Source organism: Anomalospiza imberbis, chromosome 2 (assembly GCF_031753505.1).
Source record: "Anomalospiza imberbis isolate Cuckoo-Finch-1a 21T00152 chromosome 2, ASM3175350v1, whole genome shotgun sequence".
NCBI classification, from domain to species: domain Eukaryota; kingdom Metazoa; phylum Chordata; class Aves; order Passeriformes; family Viduidae; genus Anomalospiza; species Anomalospiza imberbis.
In genome coordinates, this window is record NC_089682.1 from 7,603,005 (window position 1) to 7,617,763 (window position 14,759).

A 14,759-nucleotide genomic window follows, 5' to 3' on the forward strand; every position below is an offset into this window, starting at 1 on the left:
GGCTTCCAGACACTGTCACATTTAATATCACTTAAATTACTGTTTTTTTTTCATTGTTGATCTGTTGTGTGAGATGTTTCTGTGCTGGTGTGCTGTAATAATTCAAATATCTAAGGTAGGGGAAATTGATACCTCAGATGTGCATTTTATGCAAGAGTAAATGAAACTGAAAACTTACTATGGTTGTATCAGGCTTTTTTGTTTGATTTTTTGTTCAGAAGGCAATAACTTGGTCTGGTATCTTGTATGCTTGGTCTTTGAAGAATAGGAACTTCAGTAAAATTAAAATATAGAAGAATGATCTGAGCTACTTAATGGTGGCCCAGTAATGCAGTCTCAGATGCATTTAAAATTTGCAGAAAAGAAAAGCAGATTTTAAAATGATTGCAAGAGATTTGACAGGAACATATATTTGAATTGCTTTGCTGTGTCACATTTTAATTATGTGTACATATATGAGGGGAGGTTTGGGGTGTGAATATATGCATCATGTATATCTATGTCAATATATATTATAAAAATTCAACTCTTGGAAAGGCTAAATCTGTCTTGGGTATCTCCTTGAGATTGCTGTTCTTTTGAATGAGTTTTGAATATTAGAACAGTTTTACCAGGGAATTTAGTGTAGGAATTTCTCATGGTGTGCATGAACTACTGCTTTAAATATGTTGCTATGTGTTCATTTGAATTTGAAACTTACTGTAGTACTATCAACCAATCAAGTTTCAACCTTCAGGGGATTGCTGGGGTTCCAGTGAAGCCATAACTTGTTGGAGGAGTTTATCAGGGGAGAGCTCACCTGCAGTGCTGCTTCCAGATCTGGATTCCCAACGTGGGAAGGATGTGGGGCTGATGGACAAGGGGACATGACGATACCCAAAGGGCTGGGTCACCTCTGCTGCCAAGAGAGTTGAGGTTGTTCATCCTGGAGAAAGCACCAGGGAAACCTTATTGTGGCCTTTTGTCGGGTCTCACTCCCTGGTTGGGGTGGCCCGGAAAGGAGGAAAAGTCTCTCCTCCAACCCGTGCCTCCAAAGAAAGACTCAGTAGCCTTCAGCCGTCCAGTCTCAGGTAATTTATTGTGTGTTACCTAAAAGATTTCCCCCTGAGCTGCTGCGGTCCGTTCAGCAGTCAGACAAAGGCACACTCCGATGCCCAGGGGGCTGGTGCCTTCTTTTATATCATACATTACGTGTTAAATGTTTATGGTTTTTCCCCAATGCCCATCACCTATATTGAACAGTGACTTTCTACTCTAAACCAATCTGTGAGTGCCAACATCACCAAGAACATGGAGGTTAGGAAGAAGAAAGAAAGAGAACAGGGCACGCCCAAATCCCTCCATCTTAGACCTTCTGACCCCCATGTACAAAACTCAGACCCCTCTGTACAAGGCCTGAACCCCCCTGTACAGCACTCAAAAACTCTTCCTTTCACTCTGTGACTACTTCTACTATAATATCTAAACTTTTGTGATTTCTTGTTCTTCCTGCAAGGTTGTTAAATTGTTCATGGATCGGGTTCAAAGCCATAGGGGTCTGTGGCTGCATTCCAGGGTCTCAAATGCTTCTGACCTGGGCCCGGAACATCCAAGAGTGTCCAAGGGACGTTCTGGGTTCCGACAGCCTTTCAGTACTTTAGAGGGGATTATAAAATGGAGAGAGACTTTTTATAAGCCTATGGTGACAATAGTGTATGCAACAGTTTAAAACTGAAGTAGGGTAGGTTAAAATTGGACATTGTTTGCAGTGAGGGTGCTGAGACATTATGCTGTGGTCCTTATTTCCCTCTCAGTCCCAAAACATAGCCCCATATTAACTACTATGAAGAAATTTAACACTCCCCAGCCCACAACAGCACAAAAGTGTAAAGTGCTCCTTTTCCAGGGTGATTATGCTGTTGGCACAACTGCTTTGCCCTCATTTTGTGGAGCCTGTCCCTTCCTAACAGGCCTTTAGCTGTCAAAGTTGATCTTGTGCTCCTAAAAGCCAAATAAAGCCTTGCTGTCAACTTCAACTCCATAAATGGTTGCCCAGTTACTGACTAAAAAAGTGCTGGATGGGTGTTTGAAGGGACTAACAGCCATCATAAGCTTTCTTAAAAGTTTTGAAGGTTGGTTGTGGTTGGGTTTTGGTTTTCACTTTCACATGCATCACACAAAGTGTTGGGTGTTTATATTTTTACATCTTTACAAGCCAGTATTGTGTAGTTATTTGAAAAGCATGCCAACAGGGAGTTGTGTTGTGTGGTTGAGCAATGCTGTGTATTCTCTGCAGTCTATAGCACTTGTCTTTCTCTTTTTTTCCCTCTTCAAATTGTTTTGACTAGAGAAGCATAATGAAGAAAATATAGTATGATAATTTGATTTCTTCGTCCCATTTCCCTCTCCCCCGTCTTCAACTGACAGCGCATTTCTCCTCATTCACTTTTTCCTGAATGTTGCCTTTCTTAGCAGTTAACTTCTGGTTCTGTTTTGTGTAGCCTTCAATTCATCTAAAAATATGGTTAGACTTGAATTTTCAATGCAATTTCTAATATAAAACAGGCTGCTGTGGTAGGGTTCCATCGTGTAGGTATATACTGTTAGTCCAAACGCAATTGGCACTTCTAAATCCTGGTTTTGTTCACATTTGTAACCCTACTTTTTGATTACTTGGGATTCTTGATAGCTCATAGAATGAGCTGTCGTTCAAACCAGAGGAGTAGTTGAATTCTCTGGTTTTGCCTTTTTACTGCCAGGGAAGTTGGTGTGGATTTGTGCTTATTTCTCCATGTGTGTATAGCCTGGAACAAAGCTGGAAGCTGCATTTCTGCTGCTGGGCTCCTTTCCAGTGACAGCAGCACCACCAGCCAAGTGAGCAATGCTTGGGAATGTCTCAGATAGGCAGCAGCAAGTTTCTTAGTGAACAATCTCATAATTCTTCTTTAGGACTTCTACCAATGTCTCTGGATATTTTTAATTTTGTTTTATTTTAAGAACATCGGTGCACAGGTGGTTTGGTACTTTGAGACAGTAATTTAGGGAAGGAATTTGATTCTGTGGTCCAAATGAGGAGCCACAGCATTTATCACTTCAGGTGAAATCACTTTTGGTTTAATTTGAATTTGAAGTGACATGACTAAAAAAATACTTTGACTTTTTGCTTTTTGGTGTGAGAACATAAGGAAACAAACTGAGATCTGCTCATGGACCCAAGGTGTTGCTTGGCTGCCTCATTTCACTGTTCAGTCCTTGAACATAAATAAAGGGCAGATGGAACCTGGTGAAAAGTCAGATGCTGTTCCTGACCTGGACCATGGCTGCAGCTTCCTAGTTTTGTCAGTGTCCCAAAGGTCAGATAATCACTTCCAGGAGTGTGGGATGTTTCAGCATGAACACTTTATTTGGTCGTGCACCGATGGAGTCAATGCTCTGATTCCTGCCTTCTGTATTTCCAGGAGTAATTTGTTGTTTGGTCTTTTTTGAAAAGGAGTAGTAAAACCCTGGTCCTCTTCTGGCACCCTGTGCTTTCCTCACAGTGGTTCTGGCACAAACTTCAGTACAGCTGTGCTCAGAGCTCACTGGGAAATTCATCCAGGCAGCTTTCCCTTTTTGTAATGGGGAAGAAAAAAAAAAGAGAAATATTTTATGTGGCTTTTAAATAAAGGCTTTACTTAAACTAAATGAGTTTCAGTTAACAGTTCTGCTAAATGTCTAGCCATTAGAAAACGTTGTGGGTTTTTTAATAAAGGAGTTGTAAAATGATCATGGAATGCATTGTGCTGCATGTGTACTAATAATTGTCATGTAGGTGGTTATAGTTCACACAGGAATCATTGTCCTGCAGTTAATATGAGAGATTCTCTATGGCTGAGTCTTCATAATGGCAAGATTTTACTAAGGAGAGACCTTAAACTTTACTTTGGCACATGGAGAGAAGAGGTGAATTTAAAATTCATGAGCACTTGTTTTACAGAAAGCTGGTATTTTATGTTTAAATACTTAGGGAGGGTATTTGTTACCATCCAGATATTTAGTTAGGTAAATAGTTATTTTCAGTTTCAAAGCTTTTTCTAGTAGCTGCATTAGCTTTTCCCAAGAATTGTAGAACCATATAAGAGTTTTAGTTTATTTTTTGAAGTTAGCAAAAGAGATGAAATTTCCCAGAATCACAATATTCTGATTTGGAAGGGACCCATAGGGATCATTGAGTCCAACTCTAAATAAACTACTAAAAATTAACTTATTATAATGCAGGAAAAGGTTGAACTAATACAGATGTAGTGTACAGATTAATATTTTTGTCATAGAGATTCCTAGACTGTTGAAATATAATCTATTCTTTAAAAAAATTTATAATCTGGTGTTGCATCCCAGGTTTGGGTTCAGATTAGAACACAAAGCCGCAATCTGTTTTTTAAAATTAGAAAAAAAACACCCTGAACCAGAAAAAATACCATGACTTCAAACAGTGGTTTATATGCATTACATTTGTAAAAATACAAGAAACTTTTGTTCAGAAACCAAAGAGATCCAGATAGAGAAATTAAATTTTCTTCATCTGTGACAGGTTTTTCATTTCAGTAGACTATAGAAAACTTTAGACCTTAAGAGGTCAGAATTCATTCATTTCTCCGGTGGAAAGAGAATTCAGCATCCTTCTATAAATATCATAACCAGAAAGTTTTTTCCCAGTATTCAGCTGAATGTTCTTAATAAATCCCATAATCCTTCCATAATTTAAAATGTTATGAATGACCCTAAAGGCCGACTATTTGAGTAGTAAATTCAATTTCTGAAATACTGGAAGTCTTCCAACATTTTTTCAAGAAAACCTCAAGTATTTTTGCTTTCCATCATTTCATACGTAATTTTGATGACAACTTAGGAAATTTAATAGTTTTGAAACACACAAGGCAGACTTTCTTTTCAAGATACTTTTCCTTTTCTTAGCACATGAATGTGTTTGGCAGTTCAGAGGCCACACTCCTGTAAGAAGTATAGGAAATTCTGTCTGGATCAAGATGTTTCAGGTAATTTGACTTCACTGATCAGTGCTGCAATGGAGAACTGTCTTACTTAGACACTTGGTTTCTCTTACTGGCCTCAATAACTTTTCTTTATTGCTTCCAAAGAGTCTCGTGAATTGGTGTGCACATAGAAATATCCCTGAACCTGGATTGTTAGTGACAGCCAGACTGAACTGAGTTGTTGGTTTTGGTTTGCTTTTCTTGGGTTATTTTTAAATAAGAATTAATACAGAGCTACACAGAAAGCAATTTTGATTGAACTGGCTATCAGAGTAAATTCTGTTTAGTTCTAAGTGTGTGTTTTGAAAATATTGTTTTGTTTCACCATTGCTGTTTTTCAAGTTTTAGACTTTACTGCGTAGTGGCAGCAAATTAAATGGGAGTTTTGTTGTTAGTCGAATACAGGGAGCAGAGAGGCCCTTAAAGAAATGCTGATTTTTTGCATATAAAACAATGTAAAGGTGATACATTTTCAATTTTGAGGAAGTATCATATGTTACCACAGACATAATAGCAATATTTAAATGATGTTATTTCCATTAAAAATGTTGATTTTCTTCTCTACTTCTGCAGTGGCCTCTGCAAGTTAGATGTACCTTTGTCCATTGTAATGAACCTGTAGGAAGCTTCTGATTTTGTAAGGCAGTAGTGTTGGGGCAGCTGAATTAGTGCTGGTGTATTTCAAGCAATGGAAAAAACATTTCTATATGAATCAGATGTTCCAGTGCTTCTCTCTCACTTCCCTCTTGTACTTTGAGTTGTGGGCGTTTTTTAAAACAAACAGAAGGATAGCAATATGATAAATCTTAAGTAGTTCGTATTGGATTAAAGATGAAATTAACACAGGGCATTCAGAACAGAAATAGTGTAAAAATGAAGGTTTGTCATTGGCCAGTCTTGGATTGGATGTCTGTCAGGTTATGTTAAAATTAAAAAGTGCTAAATTGAACTGAACTATTACATTAAAGTCTCCTTGCAAGGCAACACTTGAGGATACTGCAGAGGACGAGCTGGACACCATCCAGAAAGGACTTTAGTAGTGGAAATCATGAACTTCTAAAAGAGGACTCACCACTTGAGAATGGAAAAAGTAGTAACAGCCTGTGGGGTGGGCTGAGGCTGGTTGAGTGTCAACAACTCAGCAGAAGGATGTAGTTATGCTAGATGGCTCAATGATCTGTGTGTCAGCAAGGCAAGTACAGGACGGTGTACCAGGCACAATATTTCCAGCAGAGAAGAAAATATTGTTAGCATTGTGCAGACTCTTGCTAAGACCTCTTCTGGAGTTCTACTCACAGTTCTGGTTATTTTTGTTAAGAAAGATTAGAAGTGGAATGGGCACTAGGAAGAGATTCTGAAATGAGAGACCCTGTCATTAAAAAAAAAAAAAAGGCATTTTGTTAGGCTTGCATAGATCTATGAGAGAGAGTAGAGGAAATAGTCTGTAGGCTCAGTTTTATTACCAGGACTAATAGATTTAAAGTGGACATTAAAAGTCATAAAGAGGAAATCTAAAATATAACCAGAACGCAGGGAGAGAGATGGTGTAGGGAGCAGTTAATGCATCTACATTCACCTGAGGGTGTAATTTCATGAAGGAGTTTTTGGCAACAGTGGTGGCTGACATATTCCTGTTATTATTACTCATCTTGCTGTGTGTGCTGCATGCAATCAAAACAGTTGTAGTTGCAGCACAGATAGCACGGTGGAGGCAGCTGTGTGTGGATTCACCCAGGGCTGTCAGATCAGTTCCTTTGCTTCCTTGCACGAGTGCAGGTGAGAAGGAGTGGTGCAGGTGAGAAGGAGTGGTGCAGGTGAGAAGGAGTGGTGCAGGTGAGAAGGAGTGGTGCAGGTGCCACGGGAGGCTGTAGGACCCTGTGAAAGATCACTGGGGTCTGAAACAAGGCTCAGCTTTAGCAGCAGCAGTGCTGCTGAAACACCTCCTGTTCCTGCTGTTCCTTCCTGGGTCTATCTGGACACAGCTCTCTGCACAGCTATGCTTTAAGCCAAACCAAGCATCTGCCTGACTGAAAAACAACACAGTAAAAAAAGGGAGAATTGTTCTGTCTGGGGTCTTTTGAGTAGTTTTAGTTTCTCCTTTGATTTGGTTGAGTGTAACCATGCCCAGGCTGTTCTGGGATGATGCAGTAGCCAGAGGGGCTGCTGGTTTGGCCAGTGCTCTGCTGAAGAAATACTGGTGAGGCCACAGCCTGGGATAGAACAAGGCTGTGGTACACATGAATGGGATAAAAAAGCTCTCTGAATGGAAAAAGAGAAAAATAGTGATCATCATCTCCATATGATGAGCTGAGCCTGAAGGTGCTCTACAACATCTCTTCTTTAGAAGGCAAAGCTGCTTTTTTTAACATACTCCCTTTTGTTCCTGTATTTGAAGTGCTTTTTCTGACACATTTGTTCATTCTTGCTGCTTTTCTCCTCACTGTTGAATGATTTAATACCTAAAGTAGTTCTACATTTTTTTCTCTGTTTTTGTTCACTTCCTCCTGATGTTCTGTTCTTTTTCTCTGCAAGGAAGAGAAAGAGGCAAAACACTTGGTCAGGTATTAAAGGAGTCTGTTAGGAGAACAGCATCAGTTTTTCTGAACACTCTTGAGCTGATGCTTTTGATTCAGCTGTTGACATCTTGTGTTTTTCTGTGAAGTGTTACAGGATGTTTGAGTGTAAAAATAAAATTTTGAGGATTTTGATTCCATGCATTTATTCCAGTACTCACAGTGGAAATTAATCAGTGGACAAAGCTCTCCTTATTTCTCCACTCTCCTGTTCAAGTACTAGAATCTGTGCTTTGATTACCAGTCTTCACTGGCTCAAAATCACTTCTTGTGTGAGCTATAGATTCTCATCTACCTCAAGGTGAACCAGAGAGAAAGCTATATTTGTCATCAGTTTCTTGAGTTCTTTATTGCTGAGGGAGCAATATTTCATTTCAGCTTAATGAACCAATTTTGATTCTTCTTTCATACCAAGAGTTAAAAAACTAGTCAAAAAAAGGTTATTGGAAAGTTCCATTTTCTGAGATCCTGATAATTATTTATTCCTTAGGGAAATGTCTCATCATTTACCTGTGTATGCTTAGTACATACATGCCTAAAAATCATTTTTGTGCCTTCTTTCGTCCATCTGGTAAATGAGAATCAGTCACTTCCTTGAAGAATAATTCTGGAATCACAGTTCTGGGCCTATGTGCTGTTGTAGGAAAGTGAGAAGAGTGTCCCGTGTGTAATCTTGCAGCAAATGCAAATTAGCAGTGAATCATTGGAAACATACTGTCAAGAAAGAAATTATCTAAGAAAGGAATCTGTGGATCCAAGACCCTGAACTCCTTAAGAAGTTCTACTTAGTGGTTACTTGAATTTGAGGTCTTGACCCTTTGCTAGGAAATGACCTTTACTGAGTTGAGGAGTTGGAAGGGAAGGTCTGAGGACAGGCTCTTGACGAGCTGCTCTTCAGTGGCCGGAGCTTCTGTTTGGAGCAGTCACCACACTTCAGCGCCGGCCAGACACGACCTTGAGATGCTGTGCTGTGACCTCCTGTGTGTGCCATGTGGCTGGGAAGCCACCCAGCAGCTCCTGTTGGACCTTTGTCCAAAGGCCTTGACAAAGTGCATTTCCTAGTTCTGTACCTGCTACATCTGCAGTGTTCAGAGCAATTCTTCTAAGACCATGAAACCTCTTACTACAATATTTATTGAGAATAGATTTTGCTTGTCTGTGTGCTGAGGTAAATAATTATTTGCAAATGCTTGTTTTTCAAAAGGGAGATAGTTTGTTTTCTTTAAAAAAACCCCAAACAAACCATGGAAGTATCATTTTTGATAGCAGCAAGTACATGTTCTGATAAAATTTATTAAGCACATCCCTCCAGCTTAAACCCTTTTGTGACTCTATGAATAAAATAGGAGAATTGACAAGGGTAAGGTCAATGTTAATAGGTAATTGTGGAATTCAGAGAGTGAAGTATTTGTGAACATAAAAATACTTTCTGAACCCTTAGTGTATGAAGAATGTTGTTGGTGCCTGGTGCTGAAATATTTATTTCATGGTAATAGAATAGCAAATTTAGAGAGCATCTTATCTCAATGTTCTTCCTTTTCCATCCCCTCAATATCCCAGCCAGTCAATGTAAAAGAAGAGTTGTTTGCAAACTGTAGATACATTAAAGATATTCTTACATACCAGCATTTGTTTATAATGTATGTATGCCTAAGAGATTTGGTAAATATACCTGATGACTAAATGACTGATAAAATGATTGATTTTTTTTTTGCTTGATAAGAGGAAAAATCAGACTACAAACTTACCATTTTATTAGTAGAGGTGGCTGATCATTTAAGGGTAGCATATTCCCCTTTTAGCTTGGAGATGTGAAAGACAGGACAGCAGAAGAAATCTCTTTTGGCATGTATTTTGCTTTTATACTGACAAAACCATGGAAACACATTTCTGAACTACTTCAGAAAATCTCTAAAATTGAGGGTAAATATTTTTTCTGCATTTGAATTTTTGCTGCATGAATTCCAAGCATACCCTAAGGTTTTCTTGGGGAGTATTTCCCTTTCACAAGCACTGGAGTGCTGCTCCTTCTCTGATTTTCTTGTCGATGGAAAGCAGTGGTTAAGATTTGGTGTTATATATTCTTTTTTTTTTTTTCCTCTTGGATTAATATTAGGAAGTATCTATGAATATATATTCATACTGGGGTGAGATCCAGTGAACTGCTGTCTTTTGCTTTGTTCTTTGTAGGTTTCAGCCTAAAGCTGAGTTTAAACATAGGCTTGGTTTCAAAGATGTGAACTGTTGAAAAGTAGAAATAGATAGAATGTGATAGAAATATTGCTGTCTGGGAGCTCAGTTGTGGCTTGTACTGGGATATCTAATTTTCCTAAGTATCAGATCTTCAACCCAAATGTTCTTCTATGCCATAGTCATCTTAATACATTATTTTAAATTCTCCTTTGAGAATAAAACAAAAAGTGTCAACCCAGCATTGCCAGCGATGGCTTTCTAAATGTGGATGCCCTCTAATCTGAAGTGCTATTTCACAGAAAGGTTCAATCACCATTTTAAGCTGCAGTGCCAAGTGTAAATGAGCTGATACAGTGACTAATTGGAGGTTTAATTAATTTTGGGAATACTTAATTTTTGAAAGAGGTTCAATAGGAGGCAAAGGGAAAGTTAAAGAACAAATATATTTTATAAGTTTTGTGGATGAGTAAAGAGGGAAAAAAGATCTGTCTCTTTAAATGTAGTAGCAAATTGTTTTCTTCCCAGTAATTGTCATCAATTTGAATATAATTGTTTTGAAAATATTAGCCACATTGGTGGCTAATAAAGCAGTGTTTGCTGCTTAGGTGAGCAAATGTACAGCCTTTAAATATAAAAGAAAAAAAATCTGGGTATAAATGTCACTTTTTATGTATATACTGCTATGATATCTTATTGCAACAAACTGTCAAAACCCTTTTTAGAAAACACTGATCTTGATCTAAACACTCGATCTAAACTGTTGAATTAAGGTGACTTTAAGACCTGTGTTGCATGTTTCACGTTCTTAACTATTACATTTTGTTAAATAAGAAAAAGGAGTGACAGGCCTTTTACTTCTAAATGGAAGATCATTTTTAAAGGAGGAGATATTGCTCATTATTTGGGTTTTTTTTCTGTCAAAATCTCCAACTTGTGTTTCTTACTTTTTTTTTTAGCTTAATGAAAAAGAATTAGAGAGCCAAAACACCTTGTTTTATATTAAGTTCCTCAAAAAATTTGGCCTCATTTGGAAGAGATGTTGAACAAGTTCATGATGGTCTGATATGATCCAGAATCTCAAATTTTGAGGCTGTGAAGCAAAGGAGTTCAGGAAGTGTCTTTACAGGAATTCCATTCCCACAGGTCAGCTCATTTCATTGAGGGGCACAGGAAGGTAACAGGCTGTGGTATATTCCAGCCACAGCCAGTTCTCCTTCTTGCAGACCACCAGGGATTGAAGGAAAGGCGACAGGAAGCAGAACAGACAGATAAACTGACAAGATTGTCGTGTTGTTCTTGAAGTCCCAATGACACACAAAGTAAAATAATTTAAACTGAAGCAGATGATAAAAAAGGCTTTGATGTTATCAAAGTTTTAGGGTTTTATTCTTATTCAGGTGTTGTACTCCGGAAGGAGAGAGTAATTAATAATTGATTTTCTTCAAGATTGTGTCTAGCTGATGGAAAATGAGCTGCTCTGTGCTAGACAGTAAAGTTACCATCAGAAAATAGTTTCAGTAGGGTTAAGATAACATCAGGCCTGCTCTGCTAATTTGAAATTTTGGACTAATGAAAAGACATGAGACAGCCTCTTGAACATTTCAGTCCACATTTCCTGGCCTATATGTACTCACTAACCTCCTCAGTAATGTAAATTTGGATTTCCATCTGCATACGACAGCAGAACCCATCATGCAGCCCAGCTTCAGTTTAAGTTCATACATTTTGGATTTTGGCATATGTTGTAGGTGGGACTCCAAGAGTTCCAGGTGTTGGGGTGTGCTGCTACCAGCTGTGATAAAATATCAGTGAAGAAATCATCTGTCCTTCCTTGCATGTTTTAAGGATCCTCATTTGAGCTGGTGTAGTCTCTGGTGGTGTGCAAGCTGACTGCAGGGAAAGATTTTGCAAGCTCAGGTTATATCTGTTAAAGGTAGCACAGAGAGAAATGAAATATACAGCACATGACATGATTACAGTTTGTATGACTTAGAAAATGAAGTCTTAAATAACTTAACTCAGATACTCTTAATAAATAAGCACTCATATCTGTCTCTGACAGCTTTGATGATCTGTGTCTGGGGTTACAGTTGTTCCTTCCCCAGTCTGTGTCACCTCTGTACTTTAGATCTGTGAATTTTGAGCTGCAGGGTTGGCAAAATGAGCTTTAGAAATTGTCATTTAGCAAGGATGCGATACACATTTCCCATCTGCAGGCACAACTGTTGAGCAGCTCCTCACCTCAACTGAGAGATGAATTGTTGTGGTTCCTTTCCTCTCTGGGTGGTTTCAGTGCTGAGACTCAGGGTGGGCTGAAAGACTTTTGTTACTCAGCTTCTAAATAAGGCTTGAAGCTCTTGTGTTGGGAAACAGGGATTCTTGTTTTCTGACTCAGGTTATACAGCATCACCATGGGCTGTTAAAACTTAATTTGTAAACTTGCTGTGTGCCATTGGAGCTGGAGAGGACTAACTGCAACCATAATTTATTTAAAAGTTCCTTTGTGTTACTTGGCACATGGAAGTGATGGTGTCTGCTTAATTGGTCAGGGCACATCTCATGAGTGATTAAAAATTGCCTAAAATTGGACTATACAAGCTTTTGTTGTGATGCTATTGTCATGGGATGCATTCATCTAATGTAGTGTCTTAACACTATTTTGAGGCTGTGTGTAGCTTGAGTATCAATAGAGGTTCAATAGAGAGAGTGTTTTTAAAAAGTGGCAAGTCTGAGGTTTGTAAATAGTTGAGTCTTTCTTCAGGTTGTGTCTTAAAGTATTTTTATTTCTGTATGAAATTGCTGTATTGTTTCAATAGAATGAGTTAACTCTGTGTGTCACTCAAATTCACAGAATCATAAAATGGATTGGTTTGGAAGGGACTTTAAAGATCATTTGGTTCCAACCCCAATTCTTGTATTCTGTTCTTTACAGCACATTTCATTTACTTAAGAGTCTTTGACATTCCTCAATCCAAGTAGAGAAGCCTCTGTCATAACCATAGTGAAGTTTCAATATGGCCATAAATTTTGAGATGTAGGGGTGTCTCTGTACCTTTTCTGTTACAGAACTGAATAAAATGCTCTAAATTTTTTGTCCCAGATTTAATAAGCAGGAAGGAAATTGCTCAAGTCAGGATTTTAGAATGTTAATAGGCAATGGAAGGAGAAATCAGGGCATGGTTGTACAAAATAAAGGTGGGTTACACACAGATCTGATCCTCTCAGAACTGCAGTTTATAGGCTCCTTTTTGATTTATGATTCCTCCAACTCTTCTTTGCCTGCTCAAAGCACATACACATACTGTGGGGGCTGGGAAAGCTCTCCTGCCCAGGCTTGGCAAAACCAGAAGATCTAAAAGTAGCTCAGCCAGTAGCCAGAAATATAATATTCATAGAGTTTGGGTGAATTTACAGGATTTGGGGATCTGCCTGCAAGTAAGGAGGTCTTGTGAGGTGTCTGCACTCCAGTGATCTACACTTCTCTATCAGAATATGTTAAAAGCGTTATTTCATGTATCCAGAAAGGCTGGGGGGGGGGGGGGTGACAATGGTAATTAAAAGAAAAAGGATCATTTGAATTAAATATGTTTAGTTTCTAGTGATTTATGACAATTAGGAGTGAAGGGAGGTGTTGCAAATGTTATTCCAAAGCTGCAGTTTAGGTTTTGAAATATGTTTAGATTACTATAATCTAAATGTATTTATAGTGTTTTAAAGCAATTTTACATTGAATGCTGAAAGAGGAAGCAGGAACTTGGAATAAGAGAGTGACACTGATTTGTATAAAGTGGAATCTTTTTCATAGAAGATCACTTTTTGAAACGTGGAGGGAAGATTCTTAGTCAATAGCTGTATTCTTCCAATGCCAGATGAAGTCAGTTGAACCTTTTTCATTTAATGATGAAAGTGGATTTCTATGTATTAAAGGCTTAATTGATCATCTTTTTAAAAATATCTGTGGTCATTTTTGGTAAAAGACCAAGTACTGAATAACAGCGGGGTGTGGATTCAGAAGAGAAAATACCCATCAATATGGGGGATTTCATTGTGTGTTTGGAGCAAGGAAAGAAGAAAGAAAACAAACATGCCTTTTCTTGAATAACTTGTTCTGTCCGAGCATATCACATGTCCATAGTTGTGTTAATAAATATCTTCCTTACTTGTGAATATTTAGATTGGGATTCATTGACTACTTTTGGTATTCTTGTTCTTGGTCAGAAATAATCTTATTTCAAGAATTCTTTACAAGTATGTTATATGTTGAAAGAGTACAAAACCTGGATTTTAGCTATGTGAGTACGGGTTTGGCAGTGTGATGAATTACACACTTCAGATCATCTGGTGTGTAAAGGAATACCAAGAGCCAGTTATTAAGGTTTGTAAGTGCCCTCAGAGGGACATTTCTGCCTCCTCAGGGTACCTTTTATTTTGAGAATGGTGTTGCTTTGCAATCCCATTGCTCAGAAACATGTCAGCTGACTTCCAGTTCATTGTTTGAATGTAAGAATTTTTCTTTCAAGCTATATTAAAGCATTTATTTCACTCAGCAGGTGAATGTTCACTCAATAGACAAACTTCTGAACAAAGGCTCTTTCCATTCTCAATTTTTCCCTCACATCTTTTTGAGAACACTTCAGAATGGATTTCTTTAGAACTCACATCTGTCATTAACTAAGTAGCAGTAAAAAAGGATTGATTTGCCACAGCTAGTGCACTCTTGAAACAATCCTGTTGTGTTTTCATAACATACTAATATTTCATGTTTGAAAGCTTGACATACTCTGTTTATCTGATTGTATTGGTTGTTATTAAACTTGGACAGAAGATTTCATACTAGAAGTTAAGGCACCAAAAACTTAAATAATGTCCTAAAAGGTGTTTCCAAAAATACATATTTGTGCTGGTGGTTTTTAAAAGGTTGTCATTATTCTAAGTGATGTTTTGGCAAATGTAAATTCAATTTCGAAAAATAACTACTCTCTTT

General features: G+C 38.0%; 1 protein-coding gene across 10 annotated transcripts in view; it reads left to right on the forward strand.

The window, feature by feature from the left end:
* Nucleotides 1–14,759, forward strand: part of CASK (calcium/calmodulin dependent serine protein kinase) — a 186,304-nt gene that overhangs the window by 32,640 nt on the left and 138,905 nt on the right. The gene's annotated exons all lie outside the window — the stretch shown is intronic.